General features: G+C 44.0%; 1 long non-coding RNA gene across 1 annotated transcript in view; it reads right to left on the bottom strand.

Annotated features, from left to right (window-relative positions):
- LOC139217030 (uncharacterized) overlaps positions 1 to 19,859 on the bottom strand; it is a 49,532-nt gene extending 29,673 nt beyond the window's left edge. The window contains exon 1 of the long non-coding RNA XR_011585593.1: positions 19,616 to 19,859. This is a non-coding gene — a long non-coding RNA (uncharacterized lncRNA). The remainder of the gene's footprint in view (positions 1 to 19,615) is intronic.
- Positions 19,860 to 23,447: the final 3,588 nt, after the last annotated feature.

The following is a 23,447-nucleotide window of genomic DNA, read 5'->3' as shown; positions in this document are numbered from 1 at the left end:
ATGAGGCAGAAGCAGGGCCGGAACAATCCCTCACAAAAGGCTTGACAGTGGCTGCAGGAATGCCAACACAGCCAACCTGTTAGAATAAGCTTTTTCTTTAAAATTCTACTTTGTATGTATACTATCTGCAGCGCTGAGGCTACAAGCTAAGAACCAGATGAGTCATTAAGAGAGAGAGAGAGAGAGAGAAGTGGCACATGTATTTTTGACAGATTATCCCTTCATCAGTCTGTGTTTTCTGTAAACAGCCATTTTGAAGTGGAAGGATTGAGAGCAGAGACGGGTATTTCACCTAATCAGCCTCATACACCCTCGCTTTCCACCAACATAAATACCTCATCTTAGGGTATTCCCATGCCACAACATGTCACCAATGACTAAAATACTTTGATGGAACTATACACAATCAGGTATACATGAGCTTCGGTGCGCAAATGGTCATCAACTGACAAAGACACAGTATGTTTGTGTTGAAACAGATGACTGAGGCCGTGAGGTGCTTTTATACTGTATTCTTTACGATTGTAAATCACTTAAGTGCGTACGCTATAAAGGGAGTTATGCGTTTTAAGGGGAAAGCAAGAGATATTACGAGAGCAAGAGGAATACAGAGGCATCTCTCTCTAATAAAAAACAACAATAAAAATAATACATTTTTACAACGATTATTTTTCCCACCAGCTTAATACTCGTCATGAATGCTGATCAGTTTATGTAATTACTATGTAACTACGTAACTAGTGGCTTAATTCCTCAATTGTCATTGTGAGTTTAAGCCATTTTTCTTAATCTGCTCCTTGTTAACCCGTGGCAGCTTGAGTATCAGGAAATGACCTTTGGCCCCAGGGACAGACTACTGTACTTCCCCAATCACATCCATCGTGTGCCTAACCTTAAATGAAAGCTCCAAGGGGGAGGGCTGTGTATTTGGAGACCGGACACAGAGAGGAATCACTTACCACTTTCCCCAAGAGACCCCAGTGGAGTAATACAGAGGGGGGATTCAAATAACAATGACAAGAGGGAGGGGCTGAATGTTTCCTGGTGTCACATGTTGTTCAGAAGACCACAGCACTTGCCAACCAGCCAGCCAGGCCGGCTGTATGCGGAGGTCCACAGGGTGAGAACACACATGGTTTGAGTTTGGCTCCGTGTAGGACCGGGAGGAAAGAAGGGGCCTGGTAACAGGAACCCTCCAATTCTCACTTCCTGCTTCTGCTAGAAATGTGATCCGAGTGCCCACAGTGCCCATCAACACAGAGCGCAGTGTTCACCCGGCATGCACAGGGCACCCCATCACACCAAATCAGCCTGTCAGCACCCTGAAACCCAGGCTGGTGTTTCCCTAATGAGCTGGGAGGGGGGGCAAAGACAATCCCATTCAATCATGCTGTCAATCCTCCTGCACCACAGCGGCAGCTTCGGCGGCATTTCTTCATTTCAGAGAGACTGATAATTAAATGGCATCTGTCCAAGCTGAATAGGCAAAATGTGAGGAGTGTTTCCTTCTCTTTTTTTGTTTAAGAAGAAGTATGATTTTGTCAGCAGCAACACCGGAAACAAACAATATTTAAGTGCCGGAGACCTGGTTTCAACTACATACAGTAGATAGATATTTACAGCTGATAATGAGGGTAGAAAGATAGGATACACATGGCAGACGCATAGGGAGAGGCCATAATTACACGCTTGTGCAACCATCTCAATCACCTTTACTACCTGAAAGCTAAATCAATGTCACTTAAACTGCTCCTGGAAGAAAAGCCTCCAGCTGACCTCGCCGTCCCTCCTTGACAGCGGAAGATGACTCATCTCACAATACCGCAGGTTACATTTGGTCAAGTAAACACACCACACTAATAAAACCACTAGGAAGGACCCACATGTAAGCACCAACGGCCCACGTTTGATCTAATTACTACAACACTGAGACAGTACCAGGGCTACTCTGGACGATTTTGCAGGAACCGAAGCAGCTTTTGGGCAGCGACAAAAGTTGCGTGGTTTAAAGTGTGTGCTGTTGTGTGTCCATGTGCGCTGTGTGTGTTGCCACGGCCCAAGCTCCATTGTTTATGCTCTGCTGTGTCTGGGTCAACAGGGCTCTTGACTGAATTCTTGCCCCAGCATGCAGAAAGCTTTAACAGTGTTGTTGCAGGAGGAGGAATGATTACATTATAAAAATACACCGCACCATATGTCCAAGTGAGAGCCCAAACCACACGATGACATACAGTAGACTCCAGCAGGCCTTTAACCCTGCTTTTGCACCTCACAAGCTGACACAGCCTCATCGCGGCTTTGGGCGATCCACTCACCTGAAGTTATTTTCAGAAAAAGAAAAAGAGTGGAGTGACTTCCAGGACAGCAAATGCTTATTCAGCAGGGCCCTAGCTGATGGAAAAAATGGGACCAAAAGACATCACAAGGGAGAATCTGTGCTTAAGAAAGCCTTCGGTTAGCTAAACGACTGGTTTTCAATCATCCTCTGTCGTGACCCCAGAATTGGCAAGTTCTCAGTCCAACCAAACACATTAGCAGCTGATTTTAATGATGTCCACACTCCCCCCACTTCTCCTTCCTTTTCTTGAAGATGTGCCAGTCAGTGCAATTAGCTGGTGTGGTGTATTTAGTTAGGGTGAAAACATGCTTCTGGACCTTGATGACACTATTCAGCTACAGAGTGAGGCACTGTGGGAAAAGGTAACGGCAGAGAAGAGTGAATGCAAATGTGGCTCTGGCTGCAAAAGGTCATCTGTGCTACTTCACACATACACAAACGTGGCACGACCAACTGGATACACAGCTTTTGCATACAAAGTTGCTCCTTCTGTGTGAACCTTCCCACACAAGTTCACCCTGGTTAAGAGCCAGTCGGTTACCGCGATCAGAACCTCGCCCTCTTTCTTCCCGTCTCCATTTCACTCTCTCTGTGCTCTCCTTGTGTCTCATAACAAGACGGAACATGCTCACTGTAAACCTCTTGGGGGGTGAAAGGGATTGGGAGATTAAATTTATTTTGAATTCCTTCCCCTTAATGTGGCAATTACCCCCCCGTCCCCCCCCCTCCCTCACCTCTTCTCTCCTCTCCCAGCAGCACAGCGCGGAGTCTGTTCCAAAGCACATCTCGTTTATGTTTTGTACACAGAAAGCATTTCTTTCACCCCCAGCTGAATCTCAAACTTCACAGCAGAAATGGCCTGCCACTCATCCAGTTTAAGGTAGATTAGATGTACTCGCACAGTCTAAGAGTGGCTCTGGAGTATGACTTTCTTGGTTTGCGAAGAATGAAAAAGATTCAGCCAAAATGACTGCTGTAGTTTTTACTTTGTACAATAGTGAAAGCTAACACACATGATTAGTTACTTTCACCAAAACTGCTTAGAGGGTCATGAAAATGCATATAAAATGTAATTCTACAATAAATCTAACTTAATGAAATCCAAACTTTGTTTGCGAATTGATTTTCTTGCCTTCAGAGCAAAACACCTCTTATAATTACATGCATACAGGTATATTTGTTTCTTAAACAGGCCCTCCCCTCGCTGAACTAGTCTTTCCTCAATGAGACAAAAGTAGATGGCTAAACACTTTAAAACCGCAATTCCATGAATCTTAATCACAGCATTTTGCCACGTCATAAACCAGGTCATTTGTGACTAATCCTAGTAAGCAGATCAGACACTATGTGTGTGTGTGTGTAGGTCACTGTGTATGTGTGTGTATGTGTGTGTGTTTGCTGTGCAAGATGCTGCTGTGCCATTTTCCTGCATCCCTAGACAAAGGTCAGGAATGCTAAGGTCAGCTATGCTTCAGTTACAAAAGTGTCTCAGTGACGTCCAAAATCCCTGATCCAAACTATTTGTGTAACAAAACCGGCCAGGGATGGAGATTTCTCGACTCAATTTTTGTGCCACTTTTCAACGCTCTGTGTCCGACCTCTCACAGGCGACACAGCCTTTCCTTTGGTAAACGAATCCCACCAAAAGGCTCCATTTCCCTCCTTTCTTTGGTTGGAGGGCCAGTTACAACCCCCCTTTTCACTGCATTTTCACACATTCAATGCCTCCAAAATGGTCTCGTTTTCTATCAACTAAGCTTCTTAATTGACAGTTCTATACAGGGAGGGATTAGCTGATAAGAGGGGGTAAAGAAATAGAGGGAAAGCAAAACAAAAAGAGGAAGTAAATGGTCAGTTGGGGGGTGGCAAGACACCAAAGGATTACCCCTGTCATCTGTTCTGTGATAAAAATACATTCTCAGATGTGCAGAGAGAAGGAGGAAAGACTTTGTGAGGCATCCAAGAAAAACGTGTGCTATCAGGCACTTCGGAGGCACCCTCTCTCCAGGAGAGAACAGAAGAAGGCCCCTGCAGTGAGGATTCAGTATTTCCTGCACCAGTAGCTACTGTTAAGACACTCTGAGGACCTGAACTCTTTCCATAGGCCCGTCTTCGATGTTCTCTCACAACGCTTGGCTCACATCTCCCCTGCTCTCTGTTTCTTTATGTTACTTTACACAGCTGCCCAGGGCCCATTCGTGTGCTAAATATTTTGTCGTCACGTCATGCTGTAATGTTCTAATCTGTTCTTTCCATTGTTTGCCGAGTTGCCAGTATATGCTATGATTTTCAGTACAAACAAGGAAAGCAGGGTTGTAAAAGAAGGTTTCGTGCTGTTGTGAGATCTCCAAACTCTTTAGAGCAAAGCTGCAGAATGACTAAGTACAACAGGGACTGATATAGTGTATAACCTGTGAGTGCACACACACACACACACACACACACACACAGTCACAGAGTGCCAGCTGTGCCACTGACGTAGGTGGAGTCCGAGTATCAAGCCAACACAGGCCTTTATAATCGTGCTAGATTTATAGGTGTGGTGCCTAGTGTTCTATATCTAATTACAGATTTTTACAATGATAGCATGTTAAGTGAAATGTAATACAAGAGCGTTAGAACCATTGCTTTGACCTAGACTTAGCAGCTTACGAAGCCCTACCTTTTAATTTCACAATATAGGGTTTCAGCGAAAAGGGCTGATATGCTTCCTCCTCAGGGTGCAGAGGTAATGTCACTGGCAGAAAAGCAGGCAGGAAATGTTTATCTTTTTATCTTTCAGTCTGTCCTTCATCACCTGCATCTCATTTTCAGGCTTGTTACTCCATTCTGCCTCGCTCCACTCCTTTTCTCTCTCATTTCTTTTATCTTGTATTTGACAAACAAAGGTGCTCTTAAATGGCATACCTTCTAACAATATTTAATTAGTTTAAAACAAGTAGAAATGGCCGACTCTGACTCCAGGGAAATTCCAGCGAGGGATGAGAGGGGCTGCGGGGTAGTGAGAGGTGTTTGGTGGGGGTGAAACAGTGCTGGGGGAGGGAGGGCGGGATGAAAGCCGAGATCCATCTCTTTTTTTTTTTGATGGATTGGTACAGACACGGGGAAACTTTACACGCTGTTTATTTGACTATGCTTTCCGTATGCATGTATCGTATTAAAAACCACAAGTGTTGGGAGAGGAGTCAGAAGAAAGGGCTCTTTCCTTCCCTCAACAATACCCGAGCTGTTCGGGCTGATTTATGCAGCACAAAGGTCTCCGCAAGGGGACAGAAATGCTCACTTTCATGTGTCACTCACTAACATCCTCTAATGCCACTGAAGATTTGCAGTGACACATCTAAAGTGCCATGTACACAAACACACATAAGCAGAGGGATATATACATACACACACACACACACACACACACACACACACACACAGCTGTCAGTTGTCGCTATAATCTTCAATCCAACACCTGGCGATCAGCAAACAATTATAAAGCCATCAAGCAAGCAAATCCTGGTGGTGTTGAAACCATGATAAAAAAGGCCGCGAGGTGAAACTTCATATTTTACATTGTAAACTAGAAGCGCTGCATATCTTCTAAAATACCAACTTGTTAAATACATTATCAGAGGGTATTCAAAACAGACATGTAATTTACTCGTGGAGAGAATAAATGCAGCACGCTTTAGAATGCTTCTTTACGCCTGCAATGAAATTCTCAGAAACCAAAACACGCCATTACATCTGTCAGCAGCATTAAAAATCACAATGCATCAAATTGTGCTCCAGCTGAGGAATCTTAGACTCACATTTGCGTTCACATTTGCAAAGCAGATGTCTTGATTAGAACATATCAAGAAAATCTGTCACTCCGCCCCCCCCCCAACAAGACTGAAAAACACTGTGTTCATGTAACGGTTTTCTTTTTCTAATAATGACACAGTATCCCAAAGAGTCAGATTGTACAATAAATACATTAAAAAATACTTGATTCAGTCCAAGATGATTAGAGAGGAAGAGTGAAGACCACCCGTGTTTGCTATCAAATCTAAAAGCTTTATAAAAACTGTGGCTCTCATGTCCAATCACATATCATAGATCAGACTGTTTATGAGACAACCTGTAAAGACCAGAGGCAAAGGCTCAGCCACATGTTTTACTGCTCTGTTTGAATAATCAGGTACAAGTAAAACAAACAGCTACAGATGGGATGTTTAGCAAGGAGCTCAGGATCCAACTCGGGGTAATAAGTGTTCATTAGTTTTAATGGCCTGGCTCCTGAACTAAATGAAATAAAGACCAGGAGACCACATCCAGCTAATGTAAATAAACCAAAAATCTCCTCCGCTGTCTGTCTTGAAAAATTTTCTCTCACTTTCTTTAAAGATTAGGTAAGAGGGAGTAAAGCAGGGACTGGAAGGTTGTGCTGTCCTGGCCAAAAGGTAGAGCTTATAATTCTGGAGTGATTCATTTATGAAAGAGGGTTGGAAAAAGCATCTTACAATAGTCGAGCATTTGAAAAATAATGAAAACACTCAAGTTTAGATACATAATTAATGACTATATAACCACAGCGACTCTAAAATCATATTTGGATCTTTTTTTCTTACTGTTTAGTTTTTAAGTGCTATGCTAAGACTGCAAAGTGTTAAAACAAAAATGTGTGGGGCACGAGTCAAGGATTGTTTAACCTTCAATAAAAGTTTAAAAAAATATATCTCCAATGACCCAGTGGTTATGTTTTAAGCCTATGTTAGTCCATTAAGCAGATGCTGGTATTTGATGGCACATCTTGATTCCACCTGAGCCCAGAAAGAGGCGGTGAGGCAGGCCCAGTGGTCCAGATGGCCCCCCAACACAGGCCTGAACATAAACATGGCTTGGGTCTGGTTGAGTAGAGGGAGACCCAGTTTATTTATGGACATGTCTGGGTCTGGGACACAATTATAGAAAGATAGATAGAGGAGGCGAGGGACAAAGGAAAAGGGCAGCAGAATGGTGCGTCCAAACTTACACATGTGGGTCGCTTCCACTATGGTCAGACAGTCGTGAGATCTGGCCCACCTACACGGTAGTAACTGAATATTAGTGTGCGTCTGTGTGCGAGTGAGTGCAAGGTTAAATATGGCTATTCCCACAACCTGTACTTTCTTATCTACAGACTCAGTCCAATGTGCAAACTATAAAGTCAAACGTCTTTTTAAACTGGAGGCTAAGAAGCGACAACCCACTCGCTAATCGATCTCTCTGTGACGTCAAGCGCGCCGCAAATGAGCCCGCGTAGCCAGAGGTATTGGCTGCGGGGCGGCAAAAGTAGAGTGAGGGTGTAAGGCCGGGGAATTCAAAGAATTTCCCCGTGTGCTTACCAGTAAAAACCAAGCCCACTGTAGGTTTATGAAAGTATGGCTGAGCAAGGCCCTTTTCATCTTTGCTGCACTCTCCTCAGCTATATCAGTTCAATCTAGATTTTTACAATAGGGCTTTACAGCTTAATAGCCTGGCTACAGAAACCCAGACATCGTAAGGTGTTTTATGGCTCTTTTAGCTCCCTTTATGACTGGGCCAAATGTCATTGCTTTACTGTACAGCACAGGGACAGGTAGTTCTCAAGAAGAGGAGCTAGACAGTTAGTTAGATTTGATAATCACAGCAGGTTCCGAGGCGAAGGCCTTAATAACTGTGGTCAGGATGAGAAAGCCACGATGAGTAGATCACTGGCCCTGGCACACACGTACGCACACAGTTTGCACTCAAAGACCACAGCTTGGACTACAGTACCGCACATTGCCTCACAAACCCTGCCAGCTCATATGTTTTCTGTTCACAAAACAACCATCCAATGTGAAAACCAAGTTACACGCTGAACCAAACTTATGGGAGACGAATCTGAAAGATGGTTGTTTGTGAGGAAAGACAAATCAGTGTCACATGTTTCTTACTTGAAACATTTTTTGTAATGTTAGGCACAAAGTTGCACAAAGTCAGATGAGGTACGTGTGTAGGTGTTACAAAAGCTGAGTCGGTGACATTAACAGTTATCAGTCACCATTGTCACTGTGACAGGCGTGTGCTCCTTCTCCCGCCTCAGCACGAAGGTCCTCTGCTCGTCTTACGGTGTTGTTACAACACTGCACAGGGCAATAAAACTCAGGCTCTGTGATTAGCACGGTGGCCTGACACAGCATGCACATACTCACTCACACACACATGCATGCATACGCACTGAAGTATAAACATTACACAATCACACCAAACATATGCGCAGCTTCAGCTAATTAAGACCATGCTGCCTTTTAATGCCTGTTTATATCTGACTCTTAAATGAATGCTGCCCCTGGAGCTGCTTCCAAAACAGCTCTCTCAAAGAGGGGAGGAGAAGGAGGGAAGGAGGTGATAGGGAAGGTGAGATGAAAATTACAGTAAATTGGGGGGGGGGGGCAAGGCAAAAAAAAGTATAAAAGTTCAATGCAGAGTATTGCAAAAGCCATTTAGCCCCAGGGTGGTATTTATATTGTATTTATATTATTTTATACCTTTATACCTGCTCATTATTATGATTAAAGATATCTACACCAAGCAATTTGACTTAGCACGACACTTGAGGCATTAAGATTATCAAACATGCTGGGCTGCTTCAATTTGTTTGATCTTCATGATTCAGCGAATGATTGAACACAAGTGAGAGAAAGGGAACTTTAATACCTCTCAATCAGTACCATGTGGGGCTTTATTGGTGTGCTGCTGCCATTCTCGCTGCCTTGGCGGGCATGAAGGACACGGAGACCCAGGGGGCAGAGGGACTGGCCATCGCTCGCTCACATCGTTAAAGTCGATAAGCTGGCAGCTGGCAGGAGGGAAACTTGCCATCAGTAACCACCAGGTCCCTGACCACTTCACTCACATTTTCCAAAACCTCTCCTCAATCTGCTCTCTGCCTCTTCTCCCTGGTTGGAGCACAGCGCAGGCCAGCTGGTCTGACGCATGGCGCCGCAGCTCTGGAAGGGGGTGGAAAAGACCAACCTCCACCTGAGTGACCTTTACCCTGTCCTCCAGGCCACCAGGCTCTCCATCAAGCCTCTGAGCAACAGTAAACATGTGAGACCAGCTACTTTTATATCAATACCTCCACATACCTCCCTGCCTTTACAGGCCACACAGTGCACATGACGCACAAATAATACAGTACATCGTGATTTTAAAAAATATCCCGTCTGTAATTATATCTGGAGGTGGATTACCCATTTAATTATGCACAGATATTGGGTTTGAATTTCACGTTGCAGCTTGTATGGAATTGGGGAATAACTGAGAAGGTGGCGTGGACATATGTGTGCATCAGGGAAGGAAAGACAGATGTCTGGAAGAGGCTAGCTTGGCAAAGTTTACAGTGGAGGAGTGTAGGCTCTCTAGACGAGCAGAGGAACACACACAAACATGCGTACCCACCTCACACAAACACCACACTGAAACCTAAGCTTACAACAGCCGTGCACCGCTGCTAATGTCCTCGCTGTGTGTGCGCTATATGTCTGTGTGTGTGCTTGCACATGTGTCTATGTGACTACTCCAGCTATGCTACAAGCTGAGCTCCAGACTCCATTTCCACAGCTGTCCACGCCCCAACACACGTGCACCCCATTTAGGCTGCTGCTGATTGAGAGTTGAAGCCCCTGTTTGGGGGCAGCAGCATAAGGGGAAGATATAGTTATTAGTTTTCATTGCGCTAGGATTTCCCCTGGTTTCTAATTGGGGTATTGCCAACGTCACCCAAGGAGGCACAGTGGTACAGTGGAGGTTACCCAGCGGAGGGGCGAAACAGTTTTGAGCAGAGAGAGGTGGGGGTGTTACGTACGTTAAAAAGGCCAGTAAAGGAGCTGCTGCCACTAACAACACCCCATTAACGTCAACCACAGGGAGCACAGAACCAGAAGAAATAGTTCTAGAGAAAGAGCTCACCATGTAATGCTTTATTGCACTGCTGCAAACTGTGGTTAATGCAACAGCCAGCATATGCATTCTGAGGTTTAAAATATGAAGCATGCTGCTAGTGAACAAATGTTTTCCTAAAGCCCTTCTTGCCTGCAAAGTACAGACAGATGGATAGTCCAGGGTCGATTATTAACTTGAGCAGACGGAGGTGTACCTGAGCCATCAACTAGACAGATATGCACTCAGACTTCCTCCTCTGTGTCTCTACCAAAGCTCCACCTTGACTTACTCACTCTAGCTGCTCTACCATGTCTCATCATGGTGTCTACAATAAACAAGAGCTTGGGAAAAACACCGATCTCTTCCCTAAAGGCAGGTGGGCTCCAGCAATATCTGCCTGCCGGCCTCACACGTCTGTTCAGGTTCTCAGCTTCAGCTGTTATCAAAAGCTGCTGAAGGATTTAGATGATCAATAATTATGAAGAGATGAGTAATTTTGGAGAGCTTAGAGAAGATGGAGGAGATAAGCAGCTGAGAGCAGTGTTGCAACCACGGACTTCTGTTGTGGGTTACCAATTGCTACACTTAAAATGAATGAGATTTGACGCAGGTGTTAATGTCAACAAGCTCTCCACAAAGACCTGAAAGTAAACTGTGGGCAGTGCGAACTTGCACTTTCAGTGAGAATAAACAGAGAAGAAATAAAAAAAAAAAAAGAGAAGAACAGAAGCAGAAGCAAATAGAGGCCAACAGCTTTGATAAGGCCACAGTTTGAAGTTTGATTTTGGTTTTGGTAAAAGAGCAAGAGGTAGATAAGAGGGAGCCGCAGGAAGTGCACACAGTGTATAAAATATTACAAAGGATATGCAGAGAGGTGTGTGTGTGTGTGTGTGTGTGTGTGTGTGTGTGTGTGTGTGTGTGTGTGTGTGTGTGTTTACCTTTCTGTCTGTGTGCACAACTTTGTGACACAGTTCTTCAAGGTGGCTAAAGTCCCTTTAGTGACAAACCCAAAAGGAGAAATGTGATTAGCTGTAGATTATGGACGACCCGTCATACATTTGTACCAGTGCAAGAGGTGTGGCTATGTGTAAGTACACACACACACACACACACACACACACACACAGTACTGATACACAAATGCACTTAATCTATGCATAAAGATGTCTCACTGCATATGTGCACTTGCGAAATAAAGTTTGAGAAACTACAGTTTCTTCCCATGACACGTTTTGCCAGAATCACCAGTTGACAGGAACCTGAGTAACTACATACTCTGAAATCTGATTTGCTGAAAGCAAATTGGTCAGCATTCAACAATGTAGTGTACACAGTGAGAGGAAACGGAAGACTTGGCCTTCCAAAAAGGAGCAACAGGTCTCTTCAACTGATATTCATCTAAAAGAGCTGAATCAGGAGGATCAGTCATATTTCAACAGTGGCTATGAGGAGTCGAATTTGCAGTGGTTCAATACAGATCAGAACAAAAGTTCAAGCACATGTACGAAACAACAATAATTATTATAATAACTACCACTTAGGCCCGGACACGGTACTAAGATACACACATACAGGAAACCAGTGGGAACTTCACGGCAAGTGGCATCACACTCGTGCTATCACTGTCGCCCAATCATAAGCTGCCTCACCTGTTCCTTAACTGTGTCACCTGTGTCTTTCTCTCATCCATTCTCTGTGTTCTGTAATGTCTGAAGTTCACAGAGGAGGAGTGAAGCCAACAAAGAGCTCAAGAAACTGCCAAGTTTCCGTATCATGATTCAAACAGCCAGCAGCTAGACTGGTTGCTAATGCTTGTTTTCACATTGCCATTTAGCTCCTCTGTCTCTTCTTGCCGAGCTCCACCACCATACATTTAAAGTTGCGTTCCCAACCTTGCTGAAACCGTTCTGAAATCTCTTGTGTTGGCTGACTTTGAGCAATCAACATGAAACGCGGCCCAACAGTTGACTCTATTGGATCAACAGTATTTCAACAAGCGAGGACGGAAAAGGGTTAAGAGCGACAGATGTACAAAGTGAACAGTTGGCTTTATTGAAGTTCACTCTGGGTTTATCAGTGTCGGTACACAAAGAGGCACACGGGCACTTTGATCTTCAAAGGGAGATGAGCTAGAATGAGGGGCAATAGGAAGATAATAATGCCAATCTACACCCATTACTCCACAGATCACAGGCTTTCTTCAACATGCAAAATAGCTTTTACCTTTCAGATGTGGACACGTATTTCATGCTACCACATTGCCATCTAGTGATTCGACTTGAGACTAACCTTTTGGCGAGCAGAGATGTGCTGATTGCACTATACCTGTAATGGCAGCTTAACATTACATACTAATCTAAAAATCAAACATATTGAAAAATAAGTCTAAAAAGCAGTCTGTGAGAGACTTTTTAGCAAAGCAGCAGAATTACTGTATGTAGAGATTTTTTTTTATTGCGCTAGACTCTTCTTTTGGAAATGATGGATTTTAAACAGGAATAAGTTGAAGAAATAGAGTGTTAGTGTTAAAGTGTTCAATCTGAATGAAGATATAATCACAGTGGATATCTAAGAAAACAAAAGCAGAAAGGTACTAGAAAGTAAAAAAAGAAAAGAGAAAGGTAGAAAAGTACGTTTTCTCTGTCTTATGCAAGAGCGACACCTTGTGGGTGGTGTAGCCAACTGTCGCAGTAACATTGCACACACAGAAAACAATGAAGCTCTGTTCTTATATTCAGTTCAGCTAAAAGTAGGGGAAAAAAACATGCAGGTAAAGTCAGAACTAACCTCAAAGTTGTTTCTGTTCCACACAATACAGAACTCTGACTCTGAGTCAACTGTGATGTGAAAGAGAGAAAAATGTTTCTTTCATGCCACTGAAAAAATAACTGTCACAACCAGACTCCTCTATTGTTCTTTTCTCTTATAATAATCAAGCAGTGGGGTCTTCCAGTGTTTCTCCAGTCCAAAGAATCAAACGCTGACCTCTAGTGGTGTTTGAAGAAAGTGGCACACGTTTTTGTATCTATCTATCTATCATATATCTATCATCTATTTATCATCTATCTATCATCTATCTATCTATCTTTAGAAAAGCATTACATATATTTGCATTAAATGTCTGCCTCACAGTCTTTTCCTAGCTCAGTTGCATTAAAGACGCTGATAAACAAGTCTAATTAATTATGCAACCTGTCTGTAGAACAGTACAAAATAGAAAGAAGAACATAAGTTTAAAACATTTAGAGCAAATTTGAATATATTCAGAGTAACTGAGTGGCAAATCTATCATTCAATATCCGTGCTAAACTTTTATGTTCCATTTTACTATGTATGATGAAATTTGAGCATAGCTGATATAGATATTTTTGTAAACTGCTTACTGACATAAAAAACCTTCATGTCCTCACTAAGGTTGCAGTTAGCGCCACAGCTCTTGTGGCCAACAGAGGAAATACAGCCCAGCAAACTGTCGTTCTGTTATGGCCTAAATTGTCCACAAGGGTGGAGCAGAGTCCAACAAATGCACACCTCCAAAAACTCCACCGCAGACTGCAGTACAATTTTCATCAAGAAATAAAGGTCTTTAACACACCAAAATATAACTCAGTGTCATTTTCTGTCATAAAATCATTTCGTGCAGCCCATCGGTTAGTGATTAAGCTTTAAACCTCTCAAATGTGACACGAAATCCAATCAGCAACAGCCCGCTGAGGAACATGAATGTCTCTATTGAATGAGTGATGCCCTGCGATGACAGCCCTGAAGTCTGGACGGCCTCCAGTCGTTTTAGCTGTCATTACAGCACTTTGGCACCGTGTGGTTATCTGCTCCTCTGACCGGGGACACTGACAGCCACTTCCACAGCGTGTCTGTCTGAAGCTCAGCGTTCACTGTGGCAGCTTGACCGCAAAGCACGCAGGCCCACAGGAAAAATAATAGAGCATCTGCCTCCCAGATTATAGCTTTTTTATGAGACATCATTTGTGTGCACCTTTTAAATTCTTACTACTTAACAAACCAGCTTAATTATGCTTTTTAATATAGCAACAGGTGTACCTCTACTACTATTCAATCTCCTTTTAACAAAGCAGATAAAGACAGGCATGCATTTAAAGCAGTCAGCGTCACAGCGTCAAGTAAGGGTTTAACACACACACACACACACACACACACACACACACACACACACACACACACACACACAGAGAGAGTCTTCTGAGGAGCCTGGTGGTCTGCTGTGTCCCGGGGAGGTCACGCAGGAAATTTCACGCTCCTCTTCACACTGAAAATGTCTCCTTTATCACCCCCACAGAGAACGAGAGAAAAGGGAAGAGGAGTGAAAGAGTGGATCGAATGAAAAAGAGAGACCCGGCTGCTGAATGAGGATGGCTTACTTGTGTAGGTGTGACTTGCTGAAACGCAGCGGAGTCGCCGTGGCAACCCACACCCAGCGGAGTAAAGGCCGAAAACGGTCACAGGTTCAGTGGAATGTGACATTTGTAAGAGCGGAAAAACAAAGGGAGGGACGTTTTCCCTCCAAAACCAGAGCATGAAAAGAACAAGTGAGGTCAGTTTGAGAGAGAGCCGGAGAAGGAATGTCTGGTATTTGAAGCATCGCAAAAATCGAGATCATTTGGAGTTTTTATTGCGTGCAAGGCAGGTAAGAAGACACCTGAAAGTCCCCCTGCACACACCTGAAGGTGTGTCACACACACATGAAAATAAAAATCTATTACAAAATGAATTACAAAACTGTAAACAAATGTCATGCGCTTCCTCTGTATTGTGCATGTGAAGTCAAGCCTCACAGTGGGTCCCTGCCTGCAAACACTATTCCAGTGTAAACAGCAAAGTTTTCGCCTCTTCCTAGCATCTCTTATTCACTGTGCGGATCTGTAGTGTCCTTGCAGCGAGGTGGGTGGTGTGTGCAGTCTTCCTGTGGCTGAATGGAGTGCTGTCCGTCTGCGTCCGGGCCGACAGAGATGCCCCTGTGCTGTACTGTGTCTCTGCTGTTTGCTCTGTGTGTGTCGAGGGCGCGTTAGGGAAAAGAGCCAGTCCTCCACCCGTCTTTCTCTCACCTTTCTATGCTCTCCATCTTTCCCGTGCTCTCTTTCCTCTATACTCCCGCAGAGTTCAGTGTGGCTGCGCATGCACGGGAGGTCAAGGACAGAAGGGATAGCGGGATTTAAATGGAAGTCAGAGGAAGTGTGCCACGTTTTATCGCCCCATAGGGAATGGCAGGCCACTGCGGCTGAAAGGAAAGGTCTAAACACCAGGTGCAGGGAGAGGTTTATCAAACAGGACAGACTTTAAGTGTCACACCCAGAGGCATTATTTTAGAGAATCCCCCACTCATGTTCACCACTTCCTCTAAAGCACCCTGCCACACTCTCACTCAAGCATTAGCTGTCTGTCTCAGTCTCCTACTTCCTGATAACTCCCAAAGCAGGAGAACACCCTCCTTTACACACACACACACTCACACACACACACCACCGTCTAAGTTGTGGTTTCCTTATAGGAAATCAGCAATCTGCTGCCGTTACCCAGCAGCATTTACACCTCCTCCTTCTTCCTTGTATTTCTTTACCTCCCTGTTTAAACAAAGCATCTCTCCCTCATGAGCATCATTAGACAGAGAGGAGACAATTGCTGGTGGGCCAGTCGGAGGAGAGCACCACACAGACTGTGGCAACGGGCCAGAGAAAACACAAAATAGCTAATTAGTCTGAAGCGGTGGTTTGGTGTCGAGGCATCGTGGAGGTCTTTAGCTTTGTGTGGCATGATAGACATGCTACTCTGCTGTGTAGTCATGAAGGCACTTGCTCTGTAATTGAAGTATTTGGGTATGCTTTGGCACTTTGAAAGTAAAAGGTCTTAAAGTGTATCTCCTGACATTTAAATCATTGTGCATTTCATCGACAGAATTTCAAATTCTGAGGAAATGACCACTCACAAAATGTTATGAATGGGCTTTTGTGCCAAATAACTAATTAATTCACCCCAATTTCTTATGAATTCTCCTTAAAGCAGAATACTGTGATAATCTATCACAAAACTTACAGCTGAGTGAAAATCACAAATAAAGGAAAAATCACCATGGAGAGAAAGAAAAAAAAAAAAAAAACTTAACACAGTTTTCCCAGCTTTTCAAAACCTCACTCCTTCTCCCTAACACACACACACACACACACACACACACACACACATAAACACATAGGCACAAACACATACACCTCGAAACAAAGGTGCCATTTTACTCAGGAAGGGTCAGCAGTTCTCTCCATCAGACAGGGGCTTGTTCTTGGTCAGAGGCTGCTGCCCAATCTCAGGCCACCCTCCCCTGGCTCCACCGGCCCCCTCTGGCCCCCCTCTGGCCCCCACCACCCCGGAGACAAGCTCCCCATTGTTCCTGCACTACTAATAAATGACAGTTCTCCTGTTCAGACAAACTTTAGAGCCCATTCTAAACACACACACACACACACACACACACACAGAAAGAGTGTAAATGGTGCTCTATATGAGAGGATACACAACAGCTTTTTTTACAGCCTGATATTTCTCATGGAGCTCATTAAAAGGTTATCTGACACTAATGATTGAAGGATATTTTCCTGTGATTTGAGCTTTGTGCCCCACAGACCCGATGAGGTAATGCTGAGGGCACATTTGCTACAAAAACAGGGTGTAATTAATACGTAATAAATGCTCCCATCACTTTCCATTTCCCTTCAGTGGTCAAGAGCGGTTATGACATCGAGACGTAGTTCACCAGGAGGTCACGCTGCTCAGTCAGTGTTGTCACCTGTGTGCAATGTCACATACAAACACACACACACACACCAGATACTGAGCTCGATCATGGCCAGGGACCTGAGGTGAGCCTTGAGTTTGGACATGATAAATCACCACTCAACTTAAGCTCATAAACACACCATTAACACACCGGACCACAGCAACTCGATCTGTTTACCTTTAACCACTGTGCAGGGGACTATTGCTGTCTGGCAGGCCTGTATTAGCATGCCTGGGGGCCTGATGCACATGTCTATCACTGGGGCCGGCCAGCCCCAGCTCTGGGACACAAACTTTTCTCAGTGGTGTTGCTTCAGCGTTGTCTCAACACCGTATGAGGTAATTTTCCAGCACTTTGGGCTCCCTTCCATTCAGACTAGGTTTTTAACCCCCATGAAGCAGACTATAGAGCCCTACAGAAGTACTGCTCAACACCACTGGCGTGGAAAGAGTGTGTCTGTTTAGTCTGAAGTGTGTGTTTTATCTGATTTGTCCAGGTTATGGAAACTAGTGTTAATCATCCGAGGAACATCAATTGCAATTTGTGAAAAAAAAAACTGAAACTGAAGGAGGTCTGACATGATAAAACAGATGACAATACAGCCTAAAGTCAAAGAATTGCAAGTGATGAGAAAGTTCCTAGGAAATGTTGAGTGGAGTAAATACAGGGTTGTTAAATGAGTCTGACCCTGGTGTTTATATGGCTCTCTACTGCGGTTCACCACAAGCATATCATATGACAGCTCAGCCAGCACACTCAGCCCGGTGAGAAAGCACATTCCTGCTTTGCTATTCTCAGCTACAGACCAAGACATAAACAAAAGTATCCAAGAAAAGGACATCTATTGAAGTGCTCAGCTGCTTTGATGTCCACGGATAGCCTGAGTGAGAAAAGCGGGTATATGAGAGTGGGCGTGCGTGGGTGTATCTGTGTTTATATGGTGCTTACAGGCACCGGGGTGATGTTGGCAGTGTGCAGGACAGATGCTGGGGGATCGGGGTCACGTCAACAGACATGCTCCCGCTCTGCTGTTCAAATGACAAAAGGAGGAGGAGGAAGAAGAGGCAGAAGTTGTGAGAAGAGGAGTAAAAAAAAAAAAGCCCTAGTGTTTAGTCAAGGCCTGCTCACTGACACAAAGTCTGTCTTTGTCTGCCTCCCAGGGTGCCAGATAAAGGAATTCTTGTGTGTCGGGGGCTCTGACCGAGTTTATTTGACACTTCAGCTCCTTTTGTGAAGCAAGTGTCCCACCGTCAATGCTGGCCATGAGAGTCACTTGGCATTAGACAGAGGGTCCCTCTTCAGTGGAGAAAGGGGGTCTTGTTTGGAGAAGATTTTTAATGGAGGGGGTGTGTGGGGGGTGCTGAGTTGGACGGAGGGGTGCTCAGTCTGTGCTCTGCGCTGTATACAGACATATAGTAGGGCTCTGTCCCCTGCCCCAACAATAGGTGGAATTCTTCATTGCAAAGGAAGTGGACGGGACCGAGGAGGGAGAGCTGAGTGAAGGAAGATGAAGGTGCCCTGAGAAGGTGGATGCTTCATTAGATAACTTGCATCAACACACACCTACCCACGAATGCAATGCCATTTTGTCAAGGTATGCAAAGCAAAGACGCAAATGCCAACATGCAGAAGTGGTGCAAGCACTTCTCTCAGGTTCACGTCACATGCAGCTGAGGGCTCCACTCAAATGAAGCATCTGAACATCATCCAAGTCGTCCTGAGTAGCAACCTTTGCACAGAATGGATCTCCTGTACATGCCATGTGTCAGGGAGCCCTAATGACACATAACTTTACCCCCACCTCATGGAGGGAGATTTACTTTCACCTGAATGGGGTCAGTGTAGGAGAGGCGGGAGGACTACATGCTGCTTTCAGTCACACTGCTCTGTTATTTTGTTGCACCACGTCTGTCACAACGTATGACGTGGCCAGGTCGTGGCTCTGTGAACGGTGTGTGTGGACACCTGGCACGGCAGGTGTACGACAACGTCAGTCAGAAAAGTTCAGCATTTTCAAGTAGGGGCAATTAGATTCCGTGCCTGAGTTCAAATCATGCGTTTGACAAATACAACTGAATCCATTTGAGTCTGTTTTGAGGGTGAGAGATGCGCGCGTAATGAACCCAGAGAATAACGGCGCAGTGCTCAAACCCGAACAGGTGAACTTTACTATGTGAGGTAGATCATGGGTTTGACGAGGATTTTTTGCATCCCCCCCCAAAAAATAGACACACATTAGACACATAAGCTGACCTGATAAGTGTTGTCTTAAGGAATCCGATGGGAGAGTTTGTCAGGTGTAATTTGGTAGTGAAGATGTAGGCCAAATGGGTGTGTAGGGAGATAACGAGAGAACCTTTGGTCAAAACTGTTATTGTGAGAAAAAATAGCGGGTGAAATCAAGTTATTCCTAAGTGGGACCCCTTTGGAGCACCCCAGAGCGCACTGACAGTGCTGCAGGTTTTTACAACTCAATGTGTCAAAATGTGTTTCTGACAGAAACTAACTCACTGGCAAAGCGTAGAAGTCGTAGGTAATTGTCTTTTGTCACATACCTGCTGGATGAGGGCGTGAGCACTGTCATTATCCAATCTGCTGGAGATCTGCTGAGCATCGCTTTCAAAATAAATCCCAGGGTATTCCTCTCCTTGTGCCAAAATCCACCACAACAAATATCGATTTCTGAAATCACGTCACATAGTGGTATTGGCCATCTGTGACACCGGCCACACTTGAACACGCGTGAAGTATCCCAAGAGACTCGTCTGTCCGACACACGGCTTGTCCGGTCCAGCAGGAGTAACCTCTCTCATCCCGTTCAAGAGACAGCGCTTCCTTATATCCCACAGGACGACTCACAGCCGGAGTGTAGAATCCATCAACTGTTGCCATCACCAAGTTTTACCAATAACAATAATAATGATGATAATAATAATAACTCCTCCACGTGTGTCCGACCTGGACCAGCAGCATTAAATCCACTTAACGCGTCCAAAAAATCCTTGCGTAAACTGACTGGCGCTTTGGCAAATCAAGCGGATCGATCAGTGTGATATTTTCCAGTGATGAATAAATGAACCTGGTTCCTCCTTTTGATGAATCCAGTGCGGTGATGTTCTCTGCTGGAGCTCCGATTGGCGTCTCTGTCGCTCATATGATGCGCTCCTGTGAAGAGCCTGAGCCGCACTGAGCCATAGTTGGAGCAGAGCGGCGCAGCACATGCTGCTCTCAGCACAACGTAGGCGCGCAAAGCATGATGGTAGGTGTAGTCTATCATTGCTGCTGCCAAATATTTGAGAAAAAGAGTATGACACTCGATTAAAACATTTAAGAATAGCAAAAGACAACAACTAAATACATAACTAAACAAATAAATGTATAATGTAACGTAATGTGGCAACAATATAACTGAAAGTACTGTATTATTCATTTTGGATGACACTGGAAGGTAAAACACATTTGTTACATTAACTTACATTAAATCAACCCTGTTAATATAAAAAGTGCTGCTGGTATTTTCAATCATACGAGTTTTGATGATAACGTATCCTCTTTTACGTCTCTTATTATCACTGGTAGTAATAGTATTATTATTAGTATTATTATTATTATCATCTGTAAGAGTCGAGTTAGTTATTATGTCATGAAAATAGGCTATTATAATCTTGTGGCAATCACTCATCATCTGTCAGTTTGATCCCAGGTTGCGTGTGAGCCCTGTGTGAGCAGTGTGAGTGAGTAATAATGATCATCTGTCGCTGTGCAGAGATACAGGGCTGTCGGTGCCTTGAATCACCTTCCCATGAATGAATCTCTTGTCTTACTTACCTCACTTTCATGTCCTAACCACCTCCAGGCTTGCTTGTATTTCTGGGATCATAGCTCGCCTTAAAGGCCAAAACAAGGACTGGATTACGGGGAATGGAGCCTTGAGGACTACAATTGCAACACAACTGAACACAGCATATTAAGACAGTTAAACAAAACTACAGGTAAAGTTTTACTCATTAAATGTGCATCAGGACAACAACCTCAGTGTGATATTCACAATCACTTGGAGGTTTGTTGTGTGTTATTTTTATTTTAAATGCCACTATAAAACCACTGTGAACACATTGTCTATGACCATGACTATGTGGGTTATAGCATTCACTCTGATATAGTATAGCTGCATATAATAAAGGTTGGTAAAGTAGGTACATTTAGTGTATTAAAAAAAAAAAGTTTCCCATAGAACTTATAAACTCCATTATATCATCCTGTGATTTATATATATATATTTATATGTAGGAACGTTTTTTTTGTTTTTTTTCAATTTCTGCCATAAAATATTATGTGTGAGTGAAAGAAAAATAGAGATACAGTGGCTTTACTCTCTACCACACCATTATTACTCATTTCCAGTCACAAGGAACAGTATATATATTACACTTGGAGCACGTGAAGTTCCACTCCACCTTTTCCTTTACTCCCCATTTGGCCATGCTCCAGTACAATCCTGGAGTACCTGAATTGCACGCGATTCTGTCAATTGCAGGTACTTGATGGCTTTCTTGTGTGCTGGGGTTGAAACGTTGCTGGAGGTTTGCACATACAGCATTGCGTGACTAGAGCTGGAGATGAAAACACAAAGACATTGTTTTCAGTGATCAAACCCCCTTTATAGTAACTCAACAGCATTCCTGTCTCGCATTCCTAAGCCACCGCTGCTGTGTGAAGGGTTTTTTTTTTCCCTTTTGAGAAGAAAATAAAAAGAAAGAAAGAAAGAAGGAAAGAAAGAAAGAAAGAAAAATGAAGGTTACACGTTTTTATCTGGGTCTCTGCGTTGACCTTGCTTCTTGCACTGAAGTTATTCTGCTCCCTTAGCTCATTAATCATTAATCAAGGCTGAATTAAAGTATTAGCGGGGTAATTATCTTGTAGAGGTAATTAAGAGGCAATGATCTCTTATCTAAAGCAATGTGACGAATGTAAACAATAAAGCCAGACGTTCCTTTCATGCTCAGCAATCAGTCATTCTCACAACAAAGCCAAATGTGAATGTGTTATTTCTCAATGTGTGTATGCGTATAATGCATGCGTCTGCGCCCTCCTGTGTGTGTGTGTGTGCGTGCAATTGCCTGCAAGCGTGTGCCCACTTTGTGCATCCTCCTCCTTCATGTCTCTACGCACGAAACTGTGTGTAAGTAGGTATGCACTAATGTGCACACAAATGTTTTCCAGATTGGTGTGACAAGGATAATCATATCCAGAAAGAGCAAAATCATTCGGAGCGCTGTTCACACAGATGGGAGGAAAATAAGGAATGCATCAGAGAATTTGGGGGAAATGAGGCTGACTGAGTGAAGAGAGGATTCAGATATTTCTCAAGCAGAGTAAATAATTTTTTTTAGCACGAGCATCAAGGCGCACAACTTTAAAATGTGCAAGTCAGGAATACGGGATTTAGGAAATCAGCTCTGTCCAAAATAGCCCATACATACGGCATAGTGATCACCTGGTGGTGGTAAAACAAATCTAATATTTACTGGAAGGGATGACCTCGGCGACTTCTGTCTTCAACATACAAAACATAGAGAGGAGGACAATGGAGTCAGTCATATCTCCAGTGTGTGCTCTGAGAGTGATTAAGACTAGAGGACATTCATTACTGGCCCGGCTCAGACAGAGAGGGGCTTCAGAGCAGAGCTCTTGTGCTGGACTGTTTGGATGTCCTATCCCCTTGTATCTCTTTGACTACCTCCAACACAAGGCTCTATTCAACCAGACTGAGAACAAATGTTTCCTTATGTGGCTCTGAGTGCCCAAGCTCCGGCGACAGGATAGAGAGCAAGAGCCTATGAGACCGCAAGACAGAGAAGGTTACAATAATGCAGGCCGTACCGTAGCTATTTAACTCTTGAGCCCATCTTATAATATGATGTGAGCTGCGTTATTAGGTAGAGGGGGGCAATGATGTCATGGAAACCAAGGGGTAGATGAGAAATGACAAGTATTTCCCAATAAAAGCACGGCCTTTCACTGGCACGGCCCCAACCACCGGCTCACTAGCCTGCCACACTTGGTTTCCCCTCCTTATTTTCCCACTCTCCCACACTTCATGGGTGTTATTATTTCTACATCCGCCTGGGAATTAATTCGGTAAATATCAGCCAGGAAACCTGAGGTTGGATTCCATGTTGGCAGCTCATGTAATTTCATGTACGGCCAATATGCTGACTTCCGTCAGGTTTTTGGCCTCTCCATGGGAACGGGCAAAGTGGAGCTAAACAGGGGTCACTGCAGGGTTTCATGGTGACGTGGGTGACGATTAGTCATGTGAAAACTGGTAAAAAATGGCTTGTGCCTGCTCTGTATAATAACACATAATGTGGCGTGTACCTCTTT

The sequence above is a fragment of the Pempheris klunzingeri genome, chromosome 17, assembly GCF_042242105.1.
Source record: "Pempheris klunzingeri isolate RE-2024b chromosome 17, fPemKlu1.hap1, whole genome shotgun sequence".
NCBI lineage: Eukaryota > Metazoa > Chordata > Actinopteri > Acropomatiformes > Pempheridae > Pempheris > Pempheris klunzingeri.
This window is presented reverse-complemented; position numbering and strand designations above follow the sequence as displayed.